At 43.9% G+C, this 24,967-nt stretch overlaps 1 pseudogene; it reads left to right on the top strand.

The window, feature by feature from the left end:
* Positions 1-24,967, top strand: part of LOC115482536 — a 160,801-nt pseudogene that overhangs the window by 56,977 nt on the left and 78,857 nt on the right.

The raw sequence follows: 24,967 nt of genomic DNA, 5'->3' as shown, positions 1-24,967 counted from the left end.
GGCGATGCCAAGATGGCGGAGGAAGTACCTCAGTCAGGAATGGCGTTCACGGAGATGCAGCTCGCACAGTTAACCCAAGCGGTGGAAAAAACATGGAGTCCAAGGTGGGCAGAACTCACGACCAAACTAGAAAATTACCAAACGTCGCTTGACGGTCTGGGAATCCGGGTGGGAGATCTGGATGCCAGGGTGTCAGCGATGGAGGACGACTCACGAGGTTATGGCCCTGACATAGCGACTTTACAACAACAAGTGAAAGATCAGCGGCAGCTGTTGGATGATTACGAAAACAGAGCCCGCCAAAATAATGTTAGAATAGTGGGGTTGGATGAGGCACTCCCGGAGCGGAACCTGGACATTTGGTTACAGACTTGGCTGTCTCAGGAATTGGCACTAACAGATTCTATGGGCCCTGTAGTGATAGAAAGGGCGCACCGCGTGGGACGTAAAACAAGTGAGAGAAACAGGCCACGAGTCGTTGTGGCAAAGATACTAAAGTACAAACACAAGGTGGAAATTTTACGAGGTTTTAAGTTGAAGCGAGACACCTTGAAATACAATGGACGAAATCTACTATAATAAAACTCACCCTCAACGTTCTGAGGACAACGTTCTGAAGTCACTCAGACTCCCACAATGGTTCGTAAATTCATGGTGGTGAAGCCACTGACCATGACTCGCTGCCCCGCCCTCGCGTCAAACGTCATGACGTCGAGGGCGGAAAACCTAAAGAAAACTGAAAGAAGGGATCACACCTAGGCAGTGGGAGGAATAGGGAAACACGCGTAGCGTGTTTCCCTACTCCTCCCCCTGCCTAGGAAACGCTGGCCACCAACCTCGCGACCCACCTGTGGACAAACTCTGCTGGGAAACCACTTCCAAAGCTCCGAAGTTCAAATGAAGCCCCGCCCACAGAATGTCCGAGGTCCAACACCCCCCCCCCCGCGCCGCCCCCCTTGCGCACTGCCCCCCAAACCACCCACCAAAGCTCAGTATTTCAAAAGAAGCCCCTGACCCTCTTCCGTTCACAAGACACACCCTGAAGTGTGTTTAACTCCGACTCCGCCTTTGCACCGCCCCCTTATGCGCAAGACAAGAACAGAACACGCCCCTCCACCCTCTTTGTGTCACTGACCCGCCAACCTGACGAATAATGGCTGTGCCTCCGGATTAGCACCATGAGACTGAAAGCAACCGACCCTCTTCCGTTCACAAGACCCGTCCTGAAGTGTGTTTATTCTGAAAAGACAGCGCGAAACACAGCTACTCTGACTCCGCCTTTGCACCGCCCCTGCAAGACAAGAACAGGACACGCCCCTCCACCCACTCTTCGCGTCACTGAACCGCCAAGCGCCAACCTGACGAACAATGGCTGTGCCTCCGGCAACTCCTGGATTAGTGGCAAGGACAGGAGATGGAGTGGCCCCAAGGAGGTCAGATTGATAACAGGAGAAGGTACAAGCCTATTATATGTCAAAAGTACACCCAAAACAATAGCAAATGAAAGAAGAAAACAAAAAGCTGCTCTCTTACAAAAAAAAAAAAACTCCAGCCACGCCGAGCCCCCTCCAAGCCCACGATCATCCCCCTCAATCATTAACACACCACCGCCACAGCAATGCTAGCCCCCCCATCACTCTGTCAGACAGACACTCATTCCAGCACCCCTGCTACTGAAACAAACAAAAAAAAACACCAGCAAAGATTAAAAAAAAAAAAACTGCACTCTTACAAACACACAACCCCCCCAGCGATGGTGACCACCCTCCAAGCCCCCCCGCCCCTCCCAGTAAAGAAGCATCAACCCTGTCATGCACACACACTGATGCAAGATCCAAATTCCCTACCCCCCCCCCATCCATTGCAACTGATGCAAGATCCAATCCCCCCCCCCATTTCACACACACAGTGCTGCAGGACATCAGTACATGGACACACTCTCTGTATCACACACTCAATCACTGACACCCTCCCCAGCAACGTTGACCCCCACCTCTATCACTTTCTCACACAGACACTCATTCCAGCACCCCCCCCCCCCCAAAAAAAAGCAAACAATAAAAATTAAAACTGCACTCTTACAAACAGCCAACAGCGATGGAGTCTTAAACTCTCTGTGACACACAATCGCACATGCACTCTCTCTCTCTGACACAGTCACTCTCACAGACATACACACTACGAGGAAAACCTGGCTAGCGCCCGTTTCATTTGTTTCGGAAACGGGCCTTTTATACTAGTATTTTAATATTTCAAGATTATTCCACCCTAGTCCAAGAAAAGAGGAGGCTCTTCCACCCACTATGCTCTGCTTTGGCACAAAAGAACATTCGATTTCAATTACAATATCCAGCTCAGCTGAAAGTTTACTTCCAGGCCAAGTGGCAAACGTTCACTGCGGCAAAAGAAGCCCAACAGCGGCTGCTGGAAAATAAAGTAATAGACGCTGTGGGACTTTAGAGCACTGTGATATTTGGTATGTGGGACATGTTAATTTATAATATATGAATGTAATGGAGATATAAGGAATGTTGAGGAGTCGGGGGGCCCTAGACATTCGCCGGGGTTTCTCTTATCTTCTCACCAGACGAGGGTGGAGGATGAGACAGGGTACATGTTTGGAAGAAGGGATACGGGTTTGGGGGGGAGGATGGGGTTCAGGATGGGGTAAGGGACTTCTGCAGCAGACTAGAAATACTTCAATGGTAGTCGCCCAGCAGGTGAAACAGTCACAGAGAAGGTATATGGGCGAAGAGTGGGCCCACAAACAGATAACATTGCCAAGGGAAGACCGGAGGCAGGGGGGAGCTGATGTGCCTATAAACACGCAAGTATGCCCTTTAGAGTAATAACTTGGAATGTGGGGGGCATTACTTCCCCCATAAAGAGAAATAAAATATTAACGGCACTAAAGAGACATGGGGGCGACATAGCATGTCTCCAGGAAACCCGTCTAAGTGATTTGGAGCATGGAAAATTGCAGAGATCCTGGGTGGGAGAGTGCCGCGCGATGGCCTCCAGAGGACGTAAAGGCGGGATAGCAATATTGTTTCGAAAAGGACTAGCATATAGAGTGTTAGAGGTGGTGACAGGAGAATCAGGTCGGTCACTTTCCTTGCGGCTCTGGTTACAGGGGGTTGAGCTCACTTTGGTAGTGGTATATGGACCAAATGAATACGACCCCCAATTTCTTGGGAAACTGGGAAACACATGTTCACAACAAGAAAAAGGAAAGGTGATGGTGGTGGGGGATTTTAATTTGGTACTTGACCCCCGGGAAGATTCCACTAATCCCACCTCTGTCCATTACTGTGGCCAAAGGGCAGGAGCATTACAAAGGTTTATTAAAACATTAAATTTAGTAGATGCATGGAGAGCGATGCACCCCGGGGAAAAGGACTATACGCACAGATCAAGAGCACATGGAACAGTTGCGAGGTTGGACTACATCCTGATAGAACGCAGTTATGTTCTCGTCAGTAAGGACAGCAAGTATCGGCCCAGAGGAGGTTTCGGATCATGCCCCAGTGTGGGTGGATCTGGAATTACCAGCAGATATGATAGCAGGGGTAGGCTGGAGATTTCCGGCATACTCCTTTACAGATCCCCAATTTAAGGAATATATTGAAAGTAGATGGGGAGATTATGCGAATAATAACAGGGAACATGCTCAAGAAAATCATGTGCTGTATTGTCTGCCTCTAAGGCAGTACTGAGGGGAGATTTAATTGCGTACAGTAACACAAAAAAGAAACGTAGAGCTGCGCAAATCTTACATCTAGAAAACCAATTAATTAAAGCTAGAAGGATTCATATGCAGAAACCCACAGTGAGTACATTAGAAAAAATGAAATCAATACAAATCACATTAAATTCACTACTTCATGAGAAAGAGACCCAATCAGCAATATACTATAAATACAAATTACAGCGATTTGGTAATAAGCCTGGCAGATTATTAATGAAGGTCATAAAAAATTGGGGGGGTGGGGGGACAAGAGTAGTGCCAGTGTTGAGAAATGAGCAAGGTGAAGTTACCACTGACCAAAAAGAAATTGGACGGCTTTTTACAAAATACTTCACCTCGCTCTATACATCTACTGCAATCCTCGATAAAGGCAAGATGCAGGAGTACCTGGTACAGGCAGGACTCCCTTCTTTGACAAAAGAGGAATCGGTTGGTTTAAACACCCCTTTGACTCTGAAAGAATTACAACTGGCAATCAAAAGATTGAAATTACGTTCCGCACCAGGGCCAGACGGGTACACAGGGGAGGACTACAAGATGTTGCCCTTGGACGTGCAGGTGGCCCTATTAGATTATTTTGCAAAGGTAATAGAAAATGGATGTTTTCCTAAATATGCCAACACGGCCCTAATTACACTAATACCAAAAACTGGGAAAAAATTAGATAGGGCAGAGGATTATAGGCCAATATCCCTCTTAAACGTAGAGGTAAAACTTTTGGCCGGGATGTTGGCAGAAAGACTGGCAAAATACCTTCCTAAATTGATAGGCACTGATCAAGTGGGGTTTGTCATGGGCAGACAGGCGACGCACAATGTCAGGCGCCTGCTCTTGGCAATGGCAACAAGCCAGGAACTAGGGGTCCCTACCGTAGTGGTTAGTTTAGATGCCGATAAGGCGTTTGATCGGGTGGGATGGGACTACCTTTTTGATACTCTGACAATCATGGGTATAACAGGGTGGTTTCTTCAGGCTATACGAACCTTGTACTACCAACCAAGAGCGAATGTTCTAGTAAATGGCATACAAGAGCAGGAATTTGATATACTGCTGGGCACTAGACAGGGCTGTCCTCTCTTCCCAGCACTCTTTGTGATCTCAATGGAACCCCTATTGAATACGCTTAGGAGGAAAGTGGAAATCCAGGGAATTGGAGTGGCAGGGCAAGAAGTGAAAGTTTTAGCGTTCGCGGATGACCTTTTGGTGACGGTGAAAGACCCATCCAGATCTATGCGGGTCATGCTAGAGGAGATAGAGGGATTTGGCCAGATTTCTGGTTTTAAGTTAAATGTCACCAAGTCCTCAGTTCTTGAAGTGGTAAAGGGGGGCCACCGCAGCTGGCAAGCTCAATTTCCTTTTAAATGGGCAGAGATATCCATTAAATATTTAGGAGTGTGGATCCCAACGGACTTAAATAGACTATATGAGCTTAACATGCAAACCCTAATGAGGGAAACAACAACTAAATTACAGGCGTGGTCATCACTACCTCTTTCCTTATTGGGGCGGATTGCTCTTTACAACATGATAGTAGCCCCCAAGTGGATTTACATTTTCCAGACTTTCCCAATATATATGAGGCGGGAGGATGAGCGAACCATTAATAAAATATTACAATCCTTTCTTTGGAAAGGGAAAAAGGCGCGCCTCCCGATAGCGATTTTAAGTACTCCAGTAGAGTATGGGGGATTGGGCCTTTTAAATCTAAGATTTCTAAATATTGCTAGCGGTATGAGAACTATAAATGATTGGTATAGGGGCACCAGTGCATATACGAATACGGAATTGGAATTAAATCTTGCCCCGAGGGTTCATTTCAGTAGCTACTTACATAGTGCCGGAGTCCCGATTCCCTATGCTCTGAATCACTCTTGGATCATGAAGACTGCAAAGGCGGTCTGGGGGTGGGTATGCCGTCTACACCATTTCACTACTAAGGTGACCCCATATTTATCAATTTGTGATAATCCAGCTTTTAAACCAGGAACTATGTATTCTGTATTTCAACGATGGAAGAACCAGGGACTGGTATATCTATTGCAAGCAGTGACAAGAGAGGGCCGTATGAGGCCATTTCAGGATTTACAAAAAGAATACAATATCCCTGCAAAAGAGAAATTTTATTATGAACAATTACGTCATTACGTCACAACTTTACCATGGACATCCTTGACGGAGGATGTGCAAGAGGAACTCTCATCGGCTTTTACTTTAGCATCGCAACAAAGAGTGCCAATGTCCTATCACCACAGACATATACGGGACATGGCCATGGAGCTGGATTACACGGAATTGGCACATCGGTGGTCACTGGACTTAAAAGTAAAGGTTACAGCACCCCAGTTAAAAACTCATATACTATCGATTCGCAAGGTTACGAGCATGGCCTCTCATTGGGAAGTGCAGTACAAAATGGCATTGAGATTGCATATCCCCCCACGAACAGCCTTCCACATGGGGCTCTCCTCTTGGGGAGAGTGCCCAAAGTGTGGGGAAGAAGGAGCAACTTTAGGCCATATGCTGTGGAATTGTGACAGAATAAAGGGATTTGTGGAAATGATTACCAGATATACTTCAGCTATTTGGGGACAGACATGGCACTGTGATTTGACACTTTTGTTTGGACATCCTAATTTGGGACCTTCCCCGAAGAGGGGATATACCGCATTCGCTAAGAGGGCAATAATTGTGGGTAAACAGTCAATATTAGCAGAATGGATATCTTACAAACATCTCACATGGTAGCAGTGGCGCACCTGAATGATATCTTTATTGCGTATGGAACGTATGGAAGTGAAGAATATGGACTCTGCCCCAGGGAAGAAATTTCAGCAGAGGTGGAGTAAGTTTTGGGACACTATGAGCCCGAAGACAAGAAGTTATTTGATAAATGTTTAAACCTGACTGGGACTATATTACTCAAGTAAAGCTGCAGAGGATCGGGGAATGGAAGGGGGGGGTTACATGTTGGGTTGTATAGTTGAGATTACGAAGGGAAGGAAGAAGACACCTTGTTACTGTAAAACTTTTATATGTAAAGTAGGTGGTTGTATTCATTAGAAAAGACACTGAAAAATTCTTGTTGTTTATTGTTGAAAAGCATATATCTAATTGTAGTACCAAAGATGGTTACTAATAAAATACACAATGGTAACAATAGGGGAAGAGAGGGGGAAAGGGGAAGGGGGGAAATAATAAGAAAATTGGTGATTTGAAATGAATCAAACTGTTGATTTACGCATTGATATCTGTATTGCAGGTTAAAATTGTATTTGGCATATATTATCAATAAAACAGAATTAAACATAAAATGATCAGGTTATTGCTAGAATATATTTCTGATGATGATAAGCACAGCAGCACCCCTCTTTTTTTTCTCTGTACAAATGGAGGTGACTATGAAAACAGTGTAATTCTAAGCACTTATAGTCTGTGTGGGAACTTTTTTTTTTTTAAGTTTACTATATTTTTCCTGTAACAGGCTTCCACAATGTCAAGCCTGACCTATTATTCCAGTTTGAGCAAGAGGGATTTGGGACTGAGCCTCAGGAATCTGAGGAAAGAGGAAATCTGACCACAGCCACATGTGAGGAACTGCATCAAACAGGTGATGTAGCTTGAATTAAAGCTAGAAGCAAACTGATCCAAACATGTCCTACAAGAAAGACAGCTCCTCTGGACCAGGCACAGTGAGAATGAGGTGTTTTAATCATGGTCCCTGCTTCTAAGTTCTAACCTTTGTCGTGTGGATAATGTAATTGTTATGTTTCCCTTATTTTTACTTTTCTCTGTACATTATCTGATTTGCCTCTTTCCTTCTCTTTGGAGCTAATTTTCGAATGAGAAAAACATCTAAAACGTGGCATAAAGCAGCATTTGGACATTTTTCTCATAAAATCATCCAAATCAGTATTTTCAAAACCTATTTTTCAGATGTTTTTCTATGATTTTCATCTGTAGTGCGTCCAAATCTCAAGCAGGCGTATCGGGGGGGGGGGGGGGGGGGGTTGCGTTAAGAGTGGGATTTGGACATTCCTAAGACTTGGATGTTTTTCGGCCATAATGAAACAAAACCGTTTTGAACTAGACCTGTTTTTAGAACGAATAAGGCACAAAAAGGTGCCCTAACTGACCAGATAACCACTGGAGGGAATTAGGGATGACCTTACTCCCTCAGTGGTCAATGACCCCCCTCCCATCCCCCCAAAATATGATTAAAAACATTAATTGCCAGCCTCAGATGTTATACTAAGGTCCATTAGAGCAGCTTTCATGTCCCTGGAGTAGGCTAGTGGTGGGTGCTGTTCACTGCAGACAGGTGGACCCAGGCCCATACCTCCCCCTACCTGTTACACTTGTGGCGGAAAATGTGATTCCTCCAGTATTCACCAGAAACCCACTCTACCCACACATAGATGTCCCCTTCACCCATAAGGGCTATTGTAGTGGTGTAAAGTTGGGAGTTGTAGGTTTTGGGGGTCTCAGCAGACGAGATAAGGGAGGTTGGGAGAGATGTATACCTGGGAGCATTGTTCTCGTGGGATGTCTGTGTGGCCAGTCTACTAAAAATGTTGGCTCGTCCTACATGCCAATGGCTTGATCTTGTGCATTTTTCACTTGGACTTTTGTTCTCTGTGAGCCACACAATAAATCTTTTTAAAGTACCAAGTTTACTTTTCTTGCTTTCTGGAGTCCGCAGTCCATTTCCCACCAATCTTTTTGTCTCTGCAGTACCCCGTGGGAATTCAGAGTTCTCCACCTGAGTGGATTTCTAGTGGAGCTATCCTTCTTAGAACATGCCATACAAAAAAATGTTCAAATTGTGATTATCACTTCATGAACAACACAAGCTCCTTCCCCTGCCAGACACTTTGTTTAAAGCCGATGGGTTTTAGTTTGTGTGGTGACTCTGTTGGATGGGGAGACCATTAGTCCTGGGCATTTTTATTTGCAGTAACAAGAGCCACCTTTTGGCAGCCCTTGCCCCAGAGCCCGCTTTCAAACAGGCCACAGACACTTCGCAAAATAACACAAAACCCTTCAAAAAGACACTCAAAACCTATACAGGAAAAACTTTCCAAATCATAACAGCCATGACCTACCTATGAAAAGACAGTGTTATAAACCTGCTACTGGGAAACTGGAACAAGTTCGACTGTTATACGTTCTTACACAGACACTACATTTTAGCATAATCCTTCACCTCAGTCAGACATGCAGAACACGGAGAGACCCTCACCTGATACAAAATAGTGAACCACAAAAAACATGCAAAATCTGAAATGGAGACCCCCAAATAAGTCAGACTCTATAAGCAGTGAAAGTATAGGTAAAAGAGAAACAGAAAAGCATTTTCTCTGTACTCTGTTAAATACAAAAATAGAAAAGATGTACATTTCCCAAAGCAGACACATACCAATCCTTAGAAAAACATATTTTTATTTAATATTTTTGTTTTACCTTTGTTGAATGGGTACTTTTCTAAATGAGTTAGTCCCAGTCTGTTCCACTATTTGTGTCAGTCTTCTAAATTTTTTTTCAGGTTTGCCTTTCCATTTCTTCTCTACATCCATCTGGCACTGATCTTTCTTCCTTTTTATCTTCTCTGCTTCTATATTCATCCATATTTGATTTTTACCCCTCATTCTCCCTTTCTTTCACCTTCTAGTACTTTAGTCGCCTTCTATTCACCTCTCATCTCCTTCTCACCCTCTTTCCAGTAATTCCATTGCCCCCTCTGTCTTTCTCCTTCCCCAGTCTGCCAATCCCCCCCCCCCCCCGTCTTTCTCCCACTCTCTAGTCCCCCATTTCTATCCTCTGTACTCACCCTCTGAGCCCTCATCTACTCTCCACTGCTTTTCATCCCCTCATCAGCTCCAGCTCCATCCCTGTCTCCCCAGGCCATTCTCTCATTAACCTTCTACTCCATCTACTGTTGCCTCTCTTTGACAACATTTACTCTGTTTCTACCCTCACTGAACCCCTTGGGATCTCCTTCCTCACTCATACGCTTCCACAGCACCCCATCCTGGTTTCAGAACACAGAGAGCCCCTGTTCAAATACAGGATAAGCAACCACAAACTAACCCCCCCCCCCCCCCCCTATTTATTAAGCTGTGCGGCTTTGTAAACAGTGGGGTAAAAGTACTAATGTAGGCAAAAATTAAACTGAAACTCAAGATGCCAGATTTTGCATGCAGTGCAAAACCAAATAGAAAGAAATGCATTTCCTCCTGTACAGTGCAAAATAAAGCTAGCAGAAGTAAATTCTCAAAACTGACATAATTCTATCACTAACTGAAAATAAAATCATTTTCCCTGTCTTTGTAATCTGGCAATTGTATTTTTCTAATCATCTTGTTTCCAGTCTCTGCTTCTTTTTCCCTACCTCTGTGTGCTTAACTGTTTCCAGGACCTCCTGTTTATGTGCTATTTCTTTTCTCACATCCTTTCTTTTTCATTTCCGGCCCTACATCCATCTTTAGCACTGATCTTTTAGCTTTCTTCCATTTTTCTGCTTCCTTCCAAGTCTTCCCCTCTCTTCAATCCATGTGCAGCTTTTCCCTCCTCTCCCTTCTTTTCCATTCCATCTATGTGCAGCATGTCCCCTCTCCCTTCCGTTCTGTCCATATGGCAGCATGTCCCCCCTCTTCTTTCCCTTCCCTTCCTTTCCATCCTTGTGCAGCTTTTCCCCTCTCCATTCCATCCATGGGCACCATGTTCCCCTGTCCCTTCCCTTTCCCTCCTTTCTATCCATGGGCAGCTTCAGAGTGGAGGAGTAGCCTAGTAGTTACTGCAGTGCCTGAGAATCTGGGGAACTGATTTCAATCCCCACGACAGCTGCTTTGGCATGTCACTTAACCCCCATTGCCCCAGTTACAGCATACGTATCTGAATATAATGTGTAAACATCTTTGTAACCCACAGAAAAGTGGTATCTCAAGTGCCATCCCCTTTACCTATCCTTTCCTTCCATACATGCAATTGTAGCTTCTCCCCTTCCCCTGTGGGTCTGGCATCACCTTACTTCCCTCTCTGTCCTTCCTTCCCACAGGCTCTACAAAATTCCAGAGTTTGCTGGCATTACTGGCAGTGATTCCAACAGACTCCTTCCAGTGGCTCCAAGGCTTTCCTTCTGCTGCATCTTTCCCATGTGGCAGTTGCAACAGAGGAAAGGACCCTGGGGCTGGCTGGAGAGAGCCTTTTGTAATTGCTGCTGGGCCGCAAACTCTGTAAGTTTGGAGAGACTGCGGGGCGGGAGGTAAGGAGATGTGCAGCTTTGGCACTAGTTTTCACTATGGTTGCAAGGGAGAGGGGCATTTCCACCCCCATAGGGACACTTATGCCACTGAACCCATAGTAGAGATCCTGAAAATGGAAGAGGTTCCTTACAGTCACCAAGAGTGGTGAGCAAGGAATTCCTATGTCAAAAAAATCATTGCTATGTGCTGTGGAGTATTTCTAAATTTTCATATTAAGTTTTTGGTTAGTGAATATAATCAGAGTGAAGGGAATCGCTTCAGGGGAGGATGAAATGTCCAGAACCAACAGATGAGATCAGGATGTTCTGTTTATGTCTCTTCATGTGCCATTGCTCACCTACACCTGTCTACCAGCAAGTGACTTTAAATACTTATGATGGGATATTTATTTATATATGTCTTACTAAATCTCTCTATATAAAAGGCAACACCAACGTTCTATGAAGCCTCCAGCCGGAAGTGTGAAGGGGGCGAGATATCCGGTTTCCCTATGAGTGTCTGCCCCGCCCTCTCTGTAACACAGTCAGTGAAGGAAAACAGCAGAGCACGAAATCAAATCGCTGGCTCTGTAACAGTGAAGGACTCAGAGGGGGGAGGGGAGAGAGGCCAGAGGGCAGGGACACATACACTCCCACATGCACACAGAAGAAAACATTGCTAGCCCCCGTTTCATTTGCATCAGAAACGGGGCTTTTTTACTAGTAGCTGTATAATTTATGTACATACTTTCATTTTTATCCAGCAGATGATGGATTTGGGAATAAGAGAATGAAAGGGTGCGATGGAGAACAGAAGGAGGAATGTAAAGAAAAAGACCCCTCCAGAGACAGACCTGATCCTTCAGCCGATAGTGTGGGAGGTGGTAGTAGTGTAAGCTTGCAAGAAAATACCCCAAAAGGAGAGAGCTCGAATGTATCAAAATGTTCTATACATGCTAAAAACTTCAGTCAGTTATATGAACTGAGAAGACATGAATTAATCAGCAATAGCAAAAAACAAGTGCAGCAAATGAACCTCAAGGGAGCGGAGCTATTTAAATACTCAGTATGTGACAAAAGCGTAACTCCAAAATATGACCTCGGCATTCATGAAAGAATCCACACTGGAGAAAAACAATTTAAATGTTCTGAATGTGGTAAAAGCTTCAATCGAAAAAGTTACCGCAGAATTCATGAAAGAATCCACACTGGAGAAAAAACATTTAAATGTTCTGAATGTGATAAAAGTCTGAATCGAAAAGGTCACCTCACAATTCATGAAAGAATCCACACCGGAGAAAAACGATTTAAATGTTCTGAATGTGGTAAAAGCTTCAACCGAAAAAGTGATCTTAGAGTTCATGAAAGAATCCATACTGGAGAAAAACCAGAGAAATGTTCTGAATGTGGTAAAAGCTTTATCCAAAAAGGTTACCTCAGAAGGCATGAAAGAATCCACACTGGAGAAAAACCATTTCCATGTTCTGAATGTGATAAAAGGTTCAATCGAAAAAGTCACCTCAAAATTCATGAAAGAATCCACACTGGAGAAAAACCATTTCAATGTTCTGAATGTGGTAAAAGCTTCAGTACAAAAGATAACCTCAGAGGTCATGAAATAATCCACACTGGAGAAAAACCATTTAAATGTTCTGAATGTGGTAAAAGCTTCAATCAAAAAAGTCACCTCAGAAGTCATGAAAGAATCCACACTGGAGAAAAACCATTTAAATGTTCTGAATGTGGTAAAAGCTTCAATTCAAAAAGTTACCTCAGAAGTCATGAAAGAATCCACACTGGAGAAAAACCATTTAAATGTTCTGAATGTGGTAAAAGCTTCAATCAAAAAAGTTACCTCAGAAATCATGAAAGAATCCACACAAGAAAGAACAAACAAATGTTCTGAATGTGGTAAATGCTTCAATGGAAAAAGTCAACTCAGAATTCATGAAAGAATCCACATGAGAAAAATCATATAGGAATGTAATAAATGTTTCCACATCAATTCTGATCTAAGAAAATATGAAAGAATCCACCTTGGAGAAAATTATATGGACAAATGTGCTAAGGTGCTTTCCTTAGGTGAAAGTTGAGCCAAACTGAAAATATCTCTGACTGAACACTGTGAGATAAAGGAACTGGAACAGAAAGGTGTAAATATCTAAGCATAGTGGAAGGAACAACTAAAGAAGCAAAGTACACAAGCGTGGAAGAAAACCAAGTCCAAAAGACCAGTCCTGAAACCACGCTGCTAAGAGCACCAAAACCACAGTTTATTGGGACCCTACACGGTCCGTATTTTGGCTACAAAGCCTTCCTCAGGGGTCAACAAATTGACGTGTATAGATTAAGCGTCTGAACCTCTCAAAATGAGGAGCAATAAGCTACATGGTGCAGTCCACGATGAGAGAGTGAAGAAACAAAATCAGGGGTTCTGATCATGGGGCGGTAGCAAACACAGGCGCTAGTATGGCGCTAACAGCCTCTACCACCTGCGTTTGCTTCTGATCATCGGGGCAACAGTTTGAAAATGCTTGCTCACACTGCTGGCTTTGCCTAAAGATATTTAGAGGATCTGAGCATTGCACAGCTTTGACTGAATTTAAGCCCTGGTAGTCATAACACTAAGCCAGACTCTTCCATTCACCACAATAAACGAGGACTGTTAGTAGTAAAAGCAACAGTTTTATTAGCAATGAACAGAAAAGAATATATAGATATGTAATATTTGTTTATGTATCAATTGTTTCATATCTTTGTCAGGATAATAGCACATCTTTATTTGTTGTAGTTTTTAAGACATAAAGGCTGGAGAGACAGGAGAGGGGCTGCAAACTTTATCCAGTATAAACTGACTGCAAAGCTCTTTCTAACCTTGGCCTGCCTTAAATCTCATAATTTCTTCATTCCATCCCAAAGCAATCACTCTCTAGTGCAGGGGTGTCCAACCTCATTCCTCAAGGACTGCAGTTCAGTCTGCTTTCCCCCCGTGAATAAATAAATAAGATCTGTTTGCATATTCATTGTAGGTATCCTGGACACCCAACCTGGTGAAGGCCAAGGTTGGACACCCCTGCTCTAGTGCCTCTTCTTTTACTCAGTTTCCCCACCTTTGTGTTAGGAAGTATTATCACCTCTGCCTCACAGGTGAAGGTGGATAGCACCTCCTCCACTTAGTGAAGAAATTGTATGTCAAAGTCATTGAGGCATATTTTCAAAGCACCTAGAATTACGAAGACACATAGAGGGGCATTTTCGATTTGACGTCTAAGCCCGACTTTGGACATTTTGCTCTAAAGGTCCCAAATTCGAATAGTGAATATAGCCATTTTTGAAACAGTAAAACGTCTGTCTTTTTTTTTTTTTTTTTTTTTTCAAAAATGGCCACATTGTAGATGTTTTTGTGCTCTGTGCGATCTTTGTCATCCAGTTAAAAAAAAACAACCATACACGAGAAAAATGTCAAAAATAAATTCAGTGGGATGTAGGAGAAGCCAGCAATCTTAGTAGACTGGCCACAGAGACAACCCAGGAGAGCAGTGGCGCATCCTAGGGGGCACTGCAGTGGAATTTAGAAAAAAGCTCCCAAATACACATCTCACTGTTACCTTTTTGTATTGTATGCTAAGCCCTCCAAAACCCACCAAAAACCTACTATATCCAACTGTACACCATTACAATAGCCCTTATGGCTGCAGGTGTCACCTATATGTGGGTGTAGTAGGTTTTTGGTGAGTGTGGGAGGGCTCATGCTTTCCACCACAAGTGTAACAGGTAGAGTGGGATTTGAGCCTGAGTTGTCTTCTATACAGTGCACTGCACTGCTGCTACTACTACTACTACTAATTAGCATTTCTATAGCGCTACAAGGCATACGCAGCGCTGCACAAACATAGAAGAAAGACAGTCCCTGCTCAAAGAGCTTACAATCTAATAGACAAAAAATAAATAAAGTAAGCAAATCAAATCAATTAATGTGAACGGGAAGGAAGAGAGGAGGGTAGGTGGAGGTGAGTGGTTACACGTGGTTACGAGTCAAAAGCAATGTTAAAGAGGTGGGCTTTCAGTCTAGATTTAAAGGTGGCCAAGGATGGGGCAAGACGTAGGGGCTCAGGAAGTTTATTCCAGGCGTAGGGTGCAGCGAGACAGAAGGCGCGAAGTCTGGAGTTGGCAGTAGTGGAGAAGGGAACAGATAAGAAGGATTTATCCATGGAGCGGAGTGCACGGGAAGGGGTGTAGGGAAGGACGAGTGTGGAGAGATACTGGGGAGCAGCAGAGTGAATACATTTATAGGTTAGTAGAAGAAGTTTGAACAGGATGCGAAAACGGATAGGGAGCCAGTGAAGGGTCTTGAGGAGAGGGGTAGTATGAGTAAAGCGACCCTGGCGGAAGATGAGACGGGCAGCAGAGTTTTGAACCGACTGGAGAGGGGAGAGGTGACTAAGTGGGAGGCCAGCAAGAAGCAGATTGCAGTAGTCTAAACGAGAGGTGACAAGGGTGTGGATGAGGGTTTTGGTAGAGTGCTCGGAAAGAAAGGGGCGGATTTTACGGATGTTGTAAAGAAAGAAACGACAGGTCTTGGCGGTCTGCTGGATATGAGCAGAGAAGGAGAGAGAAGAGTCAAAGATGACCCCAAGGTTTCGAGCTGAGGAGACAGTGAGAATGAGAGAGCCATCAACAGAACTAGAAAACGGGGGGAGCGGGGAGGTGGGTTTGGGGGGGAAAATGAGAAGCTCGGTTTTGGTCATATTTAATTTCAGGTGGCGTTGAGACATCCAGGCAGCAATGTCAGACAAGCACGCTGAAACTTTGGTTTGGATGCAAGGTGAGATATCAGGGGTAGAAAGGTAGATTTGGGAGTCATCAGCATAGAGATGGTAGGAAAAGCCATGGGATGAGATTAATGAACCAAGGGAAGAAGTGTAGATAGAAAAGAGGAGGGGACCAAGAACAGAACCCTGAGGTACGCCGACAGGCAGAGGGATAGAAGTAGAAGAGCATCCACCAGAGTGAACACTAAAGGTGCGGAGGGAGAGGTAGGAAGAGAACCAGGAAAGGACAGAGCCCTGGAATCCAAGTGAGGACAGGGTATCGAGAAGTATGCTGTGATCGACAGTGTCAAAAGCAGCGGAAAGATCAAGAAGAATGAGGATGGAATATTGACCTCTGGATTTAGCCAGTAATAGGTCATTGGAGACTTTAGTAAGCGCAGTTTCGGTTGAGTGGAGAGGGCGAAAACCAGATTGTAATGGGTCAAGAATAGCATGTGAGGAGAGAAAATCAAGGCAGCGGCGGTGAACAGCACGCTCAAGTAATTTGGAGAGAAAAGGAAGGAGGGAGATGGGTCGGTAATTAGAGGGACAAGTAGGGTCAAGTGAAGGCTTCTTAAGGAGAGGTGTGACCACAGCATGTTTAAAGGCAGCAGGGACAGTCGCAGTGGAAAGTGAGAGGTTGAGAATGTGACAGATAAAAGGAATAAGAGTAGGAGAGATGGCATTAAGAAGGTGGGTGGGAATGGGATCAGAGGAACAGGTGGTACATTTTGAGGAAGAAAGGAGAAGTGTAGTTTCCTCAATAGTAACTTCAGGAAAGGAGGAAAGGGAATGAGGGGAAGGAGAGAGAGGGGAACGGACTAGTGGAGGGAGAGCTGGTGAGGTAGAGAAAGCAAGGTTTATCTTTTGAACCTTGTTGTGAAAGAATTCAGCAAGGGTCTGAGGAGATAATGAAGGGGGAGTTGGGGGAGGGGGCACCTTGAGGAGAGAGTTCAATGTGGTGAAGAGAAGTCGAGGATTAGAGCCAAGAGAGTTGGTCAGTTGGATATAATAATCCTGTTTGGCACGTAAAAGAGCAGATTGGAAGGAGGTCAGCATGAACTTAAAGTGTAAGAAATCAGCAAGGGCCCGAGATTTCCGCCAGAGGCGTTCGGCGGAGCGGGTACAGGAACGTAGGTAGCGGATATTAGAAGTCAGCCAGGGTTGGGGTTTTGTACGTCTTACAGGGCGGGTCATCAAAGGTGCAAGAGTGTCTAAGGCAGAGGATAGAGTATTGTTGTAGGAAGAAACAGCCTCGTTGACAGACGTGGATGGTGCCACAGTAGAGAGGAGATTTGAAACATGGGAGGATAGAGATGAAGGGTCAATATCGTGAAGATTCCTAGATAAATTAGATAGGATAGGACGGGACTGGGAGGGAGGAGATTTAAGTGTGAAAGTTATAAGATGGTGATCAGAGGAGGGATGATCAGAGGCAAGGAAACTAGAAAGTGAACAGTTGGAGGAGAAGATGAGATCAAGACAGTGACCATTTTGATGAGTGGGGGAGGTGGAGCATAGTTGGAGATTAAAGGACGACGTTAAAGCGAGTAACTTGGAAATATAAGAGTTGGAAGGATCATTAGCAGGAATATTAAAGTCACCAAGGATGAGAGAGGGGGAGGAAGGATCATGGAAGAAGGCAAGCCAGGAGTCAAAGTCACTGAGAAAGGATGAAAGGGACTTATCAGGGGGACGATAAATGACCGCTATTCGAAGAGGCAGAGGAGAGAAAAGGCGGATAGAGTGGACTTCAAAGGAGGAAAAACAGTGAGATTGAGGTGGAAGAAGGGGTTGAAATCTGGAGGAGGGAGAGAGAAGTAATCCAACACCGCCCCCACGGCCAGCAGGGCGAGGAGTATGTGAAAATAGATAACCGCCATGGCACAGGGCTGCGACTGAAGCAGAGTCATCAGGGCAGAGCCAGGTTTCTGTTATGGCGAGCAGATGGAGGTGACGCGAGATAAAGAGGTCCTGGATATAGGGGAGTTTGTTACAGATAGAGCGGGCATTCCATAGGGCGCAAGAGAAGGGCAGAGAAGAGGAGGGGAGTAGAGGAATAGAGATGAGGTTAGAGAGGTCACGGTGAGATCTGTAGAGTTTGGATAATAGTTGGTGAGGAGGGCCAGGATTGGGATTGATGTCACCAGCTGAGAGTAAGAGAAGGAGTAAAAGAGAGCGGAGGAGAGTAGGAGAGGTGTGGCCACGAAGGCGTTGAAGGCGAGAGGTATTTAGGTGGAATGGGGAAGGCAAAATGGAGGGAAGAAAGAGACTCCTACATTATTCCAGGGGCCTGCATGCTTCTCTAATAGGACTGGCCATGACATCTGAAGCTGTCATAGAGACTGGTGTTTACTTTTTTTTAGTCACATCTTTGGGAGGGGGTCAGTGACCATTGGGGGAGTAAGGGGGTCATGCCTTAATCCCTCCAGTGGTCATTTTATCATTTAGCCTACGCCTGGAATAGACTTCCTGAGCCCCTACGTCTTGCCCCATCCTTGACCATTTTTAAATCTAGATTGAAAGCCCACCTCTTTAACATTGCTTTTGACTTGTAACCATTCGTCCCCACCTACCCTCCTCTCCTCTTTCCTCTACACATTAATTCATTTGCTTGCTTTATTTATTTTCTATTAGATTGTAAGCTCTTTGAGCAGGGACTGTCTTTCTTCTGTGTTTGTGCAGTGCTGCTGCGTACGCTTTGTAGCGCTATAGAAATGCTAAATAGTAGTAGTAGGCCACCTTTTTGTGCCTTATTCATTCTAAAAACAGGTCTAGACCAAAACAGATTGTAGCCCTGGCCATCTTTGATTTGTTCTAGTATGGCTGTAAAACGTCCAAGTGTTGGAATGCCCCAGTCCCGCCTCTTCTGATTTGGCCGCACTGCAGACGAATTGCATAGATAAACATCTGCAAAACAGGTTTTGAAAATAGCAATTTGGACGTTTTGAGAAGAAATTCGTCCAAATGCTGCTTTGACACTTTTTAGAAGTTTATATGTTTAAAAAATGAGCCCCATAGTAATCTATGAAACTTTTTATGTCTAAGTGCTTTGAAAATGAGCCCCAATATCAGCTGCTCCTTGTTTTTTCTTGCCCTGCCCAGCACAGACAGCAGTCCTTACCCCTTATAATCAACCCCAACTTAATTGTATTTCACAGAATCAAATCAATTTGTTATGAGATCAGAAAGATGTGAAAAGTGTTCCTAAATCAACACTACTCTTTCAGGGAAGACTGCTAACTTTTTTGCCTTGGCTTTTGAAGTTGCCAGACAATTAACTGTAGTTTTCAGGAGCGTAGTTTAAGTCCTAATGCTGGGGAATTCAAAGTACTGGCATACCTACATTCACACATACAAGTTAGTCTTTCCCTAGTTTTTATTGCCTGCAGGGTTGTCTAAGTGCTAAACTAATATGGCCAGTGTGTTACCTAATAAAATGTTAGGTGTCAGGTTCTCAGGTTCAGAGCCCGCGGGACTGGGCTCTGGAGCAAACGTGAGCCCTTGGGCTGCTGACGAGGAGCGACAGCAGCAGGCAAAACCCACCAACCAACACTGGGTAAACACACCGGCAGGGACTGCAGGCACTGCCCAGCGAACCGGAACACATGGACTGCAATCCCCCGGACTGGAACACACACCAGACCGGAACACACTGGACTGGAGCACACACCGGACCGGAACACACTGGACTGGTCCACACAGCTTCACCTGCGCTTAGCTACTAAGCCCCCCAGGAGTTGAGCTCCTGGGTTCGAGGAGCCGACAGGACTTACTGGATACCGGATGACATAGGGACCAGGACTGGAAACAGAAGTGCTCCTAACCCTAAACTGATCTACGTGCTCCCAAGCCCTAAACCAGCAGGAGTGTTCCTAACAGTAAACTGAAAAAAGGACTTCCTAAGCCCTATACTAAACAGGAGCTCCTAAGCCCTGCTCAAGAAAGGGACTTCCTAAGCCCTAAACTAACAGAGCAGGGAACTAAACACAAAGCTAACACAGGTGCTACTAAGCACCAAGCTACAAGCAGAGCTCTACACTAATAAGCTAAACACAAAACTAACAAGCTACCTAAGCACTGCTCTAGCAAGCTAGATACAACTAACCAGGTGCTTCCTAAGCACTACTCTGGCAAGCAACCAGAAGAGCTCCTAGCACTAAAAGGGAAGACAGGGGAGCCACAAGGAAAAAGAAGGGAAGCTAACACATAAGCCAAAAGTGATTCTAAATCACCAAGCACCAACAGCAAAGACTGCAATGCTCCCAATAGCACAAACCCAGAAGTACTTCTAACAGCAAACTCTGCAGTGTTCCTAACAACACCAAACCCTGAAGTACTTCTATCAACAACAGAGCTTCCAAAGCCCTACACATAGCAATGCTTCCAAAATCAAGAGGGAAAAGCAGGAAAGCTAAACACACAAACACCAGTGCACACTGCACTAACACTAACCTGGACCTTAGCAAAAGCAAGCAGGGGAACTAGACACAAAGTCAGAAGTGCACACTGCACCACCCTACCTAAAGCAAACACCACTGATGCCAAGGCCCTGAAGGAAACAACACCACTTCCTTATCAAGGCCCTCCCTGATGATGTCACACTCCCTAGACCTAGGCAAAAGCACACTGACCCAGAGAGGCCCAACCCACACCAATGCAACACTGTGTAGCACTTGAAGCCAGTACACCCAAAGAGAGGTAGAGCAACTCAGGCAACACACACACAGGTGCAGTATAGTGAAACAATTAGAGCCATGCTGCTGGAAGCTGCCAGCACAGAGAGACAGAGCCAGCTCAGAAAGGACAGAGAAAAGAAACAGAAGCCAGCTAAGAAGCTGACCCCCAGGAAAGAGGTAAGTTTGAGAGGGGTTCAGACCCCAATCATAACAGCAGGTTTATTTACTTTGGAGTGCCTAACCTTTTGTTACATCTTTTGCATAAGCTTTGAGCTATTTTTAGAAATATAGAAAATCATCATAGTTGATTGGAGAAAACTGCTCGGTAGTTAGTAGGCCATTCCACCTTGTACAATTTTAGTGCTGTCGCTGATCGGTCAGTCTTGATTTCTGTTTACTTGTTTCAACTGTATAAACATCTTGACTATTATTCAGAAAATAATATGCTTAAAAGTTAAGTACGTTTTTCTTAAAAGAATCAATGATTATATTCTATTATTCATTTCAAGTTATCAGTTATTTAACATTAAACCCATGGGGGTTGATCACAATTCTGGCACAGGAATCCAACCTTCTACTGGAATTGGCTAGAACATGTCTTTTGCCCCAGCATCCTTGGATTATGCAATATTGAAAAAGGCTTACAAGGCCTTGTTGCTTCTTTTGGTTTTAACAGTTTTTGTGGTTTAGAAAACTAAAAATGACCTTTGCCTGATGATTTATCTATTCTCTAATATCCTGCTAGGTTCATTGCTCCTTTCCTTGATACTTGTGCTGGAGCACTGCCTGCCTACAAATAACTTTTCTTTTATTGTTATTTAAATATTCCCCTGTTTATTCCCATATTCATCTTGAGGTAATAATACAGGATTTTTTTTAAACATTGCTATTAATAAATAGACTAGTAAATAGATCTTAAGAAAATGTTTTTTTTTAAGCTGAATAATACTGTGAAGGTCTTTTAAATATTATTTTACAATCCTTAAAATCTTTTGAGCCAACAATATAGAAAGTGTATGTGTATAAATACATATATACATAGAAATTCCAGCATGAGAAAGGACATGACGTTATTTGACATCACAGAGAAGTGCAACGCCACGCAGTATCCAGTGCTCTGGCAGCTGGACAGTTTTAAGGTCAACAGCAGCAATATAATTTAGGTCTGTATGGACAGGCTTTTTTAAATTGGACAAGAGTACATCTGTAGATCTTTAGAACCTATGCAGAGCATGAGTAAAGAATATCCATACATTTTCACTTTTTTTTTTAATGAGAAAAATTATCTTCCATTTTTCTTTTGCTTAGTACAAGACATACACCGGCCGATATTCAAAATGATTAAACCGTTTTTGACTAATCACCGATATTCAGCGGCACTTAACTGGCTAGTGCCACTGAATATATGCAGAAATTGGCTAACGTGGGCGTTTCGGGGCAGAGTTGCCACTTATGTGGTTAAGTGCTGATATTCAGCCCTGGATGCATATGATACCGCTTAACTTGGGCTGCATAAATAGCAGTCCTATCTTTAAGCATTTCAGCTTATGCGGTCAAAGGCTGAATATTGCACATAACCGCATAAGCTTTAGCAGTCAGCCTAAAGCTAGATATTCAACGCTGGTGTATGGACATGGCCCAGCATTGAATATCTGGGAATATAGCTGGTGGCAGACATAAAAACGCTGACCATTGCCAGCTGAAATCAGCCGGGCAGTTTTTCCCAGCCGTACAGGGATAGAAAGGCCTGGAGATAACAATGCTGATCTAATACAAGCAAGGGGTCCTAATGATGGACAGCCATTATCATTCTTCCTTATGTGTACATACAATGTAATACAGTACTACTCAGCTTTCTAATGGCATCATAAGGTGGATAAGACATCTCTATATGCTGTCTACTGTTCATATACACAAAGATGCATTATGCATTAACAAGCAAAAATGCAAATTATTTACCTCAGGTACCTTTATTTCCAGTGGGGCCTATTCATTTACTGTAGTAAAACAATAAATAATGCTCCTTTGTGAATAGGGCTATAGGTACGTGAGCATCATCACCTTTACCAGCAGATCAGATAGCAAATGGGAAGAGTGGAAGGTTTTGGAAATTGAAGGATTTTTGACCAATGATAATGAATATAAAACTTCATGGTCTCTGAGGCTTTTCCCTTCATAAAATAAATACAAAAATTAGGAAGTAAAGTCATAGGTAACAGAATAATTACAGTTGATACAATGATTTTGGATTTGGATGTGGTTATCACTAGAATGATTTATCTCATGATGATATATGCAATATGGCCAAATGTATAGCAAGATAAAACTTTATCCCACTGTGTTATAAGTGTGTGTTTTGAATATAAATTTTTAATAGTTGATATTGTTTTGTGATGATACATGTTGCATTATGATTACCACAAACTGCTTTGGATGATGTATATTAGCTGATGTAAGATAAAGGTAGAACGATGGATAGATAAATTAATAAATGCATGAATAAATTAGAGGAAAACGGATCACTAGATGGTATTACCAAAATACTGTAAAATCAAGTTTATAGCAAATCAAGATTGCTGATATATTAATTTAAAATAAGTTCCTTGACAAAAAAAAAAAAAACCTAGCACAATCCAAAACTGCCAACATAATTTGTCTGAATAGAGATAAGTACATAAGTACATAAGTAGTGCCATACTGGGAAAGACCAAAGGTCCATCTAGCCCAGCATCCTGTCACCGACAGTGGCCAATCCAGGTCAAGGGCACCTGGCATGCTCCCTAAACGTAAAAACATTCCAGACAAGTTATACCTAAAAATGCGGAATTTTTCCAAGAGATACCCACTTTGCACTAAGATGGCCGCTGAGCAGGAGCTCCAGGGCCACCCTGGCGAAAGCTAAATCGCGGATAGAGTGCAAGTGAGGACCTCTGGACATTACCCATATGAAAAGGGGAAAAACTACAACAGTTCGCAGCCACGAGGCCAACGCCAGAGGCACCCGAGACACAACAAGCCCAACCTGAGACCGATGCCACGTGACGCCCGGACATTAGTGAGAAAGGAGAACAAGGAATCACACGAAAGGTCAGAGAACCCACACCGGAATACCCTACTCATTGCAGAAAAGAACTCCAAACCTGAAACTTCTAGTCTGAAAGCCAAGGGAGTCCGAGTTTGAGGAGACTTCAGAAAACCCTTGTCGCATGGAAACCGATACCACGGGACCCCTGTAGAGAAGAAGAGAACCAAGCACTGCAATAGCAACTGATCACTGGCGAGGTCACAGACTCTTGCAAGAGTGCCTTAGCAGCATAGGTGGACAGTTCTCCTAGAACACACCGATAGAGGCGAGGGAGCTTGTGCAGCACATGTCCCCTCACCCAGCCATAACCCAGAGCGTACCCTGACGCTTACCTGAACAGAAAACTGTGACCTACTGAGCCCAGCAAGGACAGGGTCAATGCAACAACAAGGCCGGTGGAGATCAGGACTGCAACACGGAGTGAAGAAGCCAATAGACACATGCAACCTGTCGACCACAGCAAGAAAGAATAGGGTCGGCGCCACAGCGTATACCTTATCCCCCCTCACTTGCCTTTTTCTTCTCTTCACTGGGACAAAACTGCACCACCGGGATAGAACCGCATCCACCACCATGAATTTGCCACAAGAAACGAAACCCTGATTAGGATTGCTCGCAGAGTAGACAAGAAAGACCAGAAACCCGATCTCCAACTGACTCAATGCAGTTATAAATGCAAATCCTCAACTTCTAAACCTAAACACATACACAAAGCTATACAAGACTTTTGAACAGTTGCAAATGCAAATCCTCCCTCCTTAAACCTAAATACACACACAACTACACAAGATAACCAAACAAATGAAGACCTTCTCTGAACACTCTTGACATGAAAACCAATCACAAGCAACACCCAATCACCCACCCACCCCAGACAAACAAACAAGCAAAGAATAAAATATCGCCAGTAGGACCAAGTAATAATAAATCAGAGGCTACAATGACAACCCACCAAATTACAAAACATCAAAACCCCCACTACCCACAAAAGAACAAGACAAATAATTGCCAAAGACTCACATCCCCTACACCAAAACTAAAGGACAAAAACAAACATCAAAGCAACTACCAACCCACAGTAACCCATTACAGGCTAAGTGCACATCATAAAACTCCTAGTGGGAATATCTATCCTAACACCAAGAGACAATAACAATATACCAATACTCTATATCTCAACCCACACAACAAAAAGCAATGCCCCTCACCAACTCAGAACAACCATAAGCAAATGGACTTACTCAACCATAAATACAGATGAAGGAACACACCCAACAACAACCCAAACACAACGAATGGCAAAGAAGGGAACCAACCAAGCCAACAACCCAAAAAAGCGTCAGCTAATGAAAATATCCAAAACCACGACAACAGAAGACTCCTATCTGTATGTGTGCACACAGG

The sequence above is a fragment of the Microcaecilia unicolor genome, chromosome 1, assembly GCF_901765095.1.
Source record: "Microcaecilia unicolor chromosome 1, aMicUni1.1, whole genome shotgun sequence".
Classification (NCBI taxonomy): domain Eukaryota; kingdom Metazoa; phylum Chordata; class Amphibia; order Gymnophiona; family Siphonopidae; genus Microcaecilia; species Microcaecilia unicolor.
Note: the sequence above shows the minus strand (reverse complement) of the source record. Positions and strands in the feature narration are given on the sequence as shown.